Genomic DNA, 814 nt, shown 5'->3' on the forward strand with positions numbered 1-814 from the left:
ATAACCCTTGTAGTTTAAACCTATTTTCCCTAAGGAAAAGAACAATGTTTACTCAAACCAAACGTGTTTTAATCTTAAAAACCCTATAGCATAAACAAACATTCTAATAGAAGCAAGGGACTTCATAATATATTTTACAAAACCATTAATGTTTGTATTGTTCAGCTGAATGAGAAAGCCTTCAAACTCATACCTCCCAAAAGACTCAAAGCCTACCTACAAAATTCCAAAACCTAAACCCTTTTCATGTCTTACTGGTTAATTTAGATTGTGATTCTATGAACTTCAACGGATGAAGTGAAGAGGGATGTCAGCAGCACAGTTGAAACTATGAATCAGAGAATTAAAGTGAGATTAAAGTAAAACCTCCCAGGATTCTATTCAACAATTCCTGCAGTGGTTTGAAATCAGCTGTCATCAGGACACAACTCCTGAAACCATCATTATTTTTATACATTCCCTCTGCTGCAAATTACGTGACAGAACCAAACGTGGATTTAAACATTGTTAGACTGAGCCCCACGTAGGACAGGGACTGTGTCCAATATGATAGTCTTGTATCTACCCCAGTGCTTAGAACAGAGCTTGACACATAGTAAGCTCTTGATAAATGTAATTATTATTAGAAGAAACTAATCACTGGTAAAAAAAAAAAAGAAATACTTGCCCATAATTGAAGAATGAAGTGTTGACAAGCAGTAGTGGTACAGAACTACCAGTCTTCTAGACTGTGAGCCCATTGTTGGGCAGGGACCGTCTCTACATGTTGCTGATTTGTACTTCCCAAGTGCTTAGTACAGTGCTCTGCACACAG

Source organism: Tachyglossus aculeatus, chromosome X4, assembly GCF_015852505.1.
Source record: "Tachyglossus aculeatus isolate mTacAcu1 chromosome X4, mTacAcu1.pri, whole genome shotgun sequence".
NCBI classification, from domain to species: domain Eukaryota; kingdom Metazoa; phylum Chordata; class Mammalia; order Monotremata; family Tachyglossidae; genus Tachyglossus; species Tachyglossus aculeatus.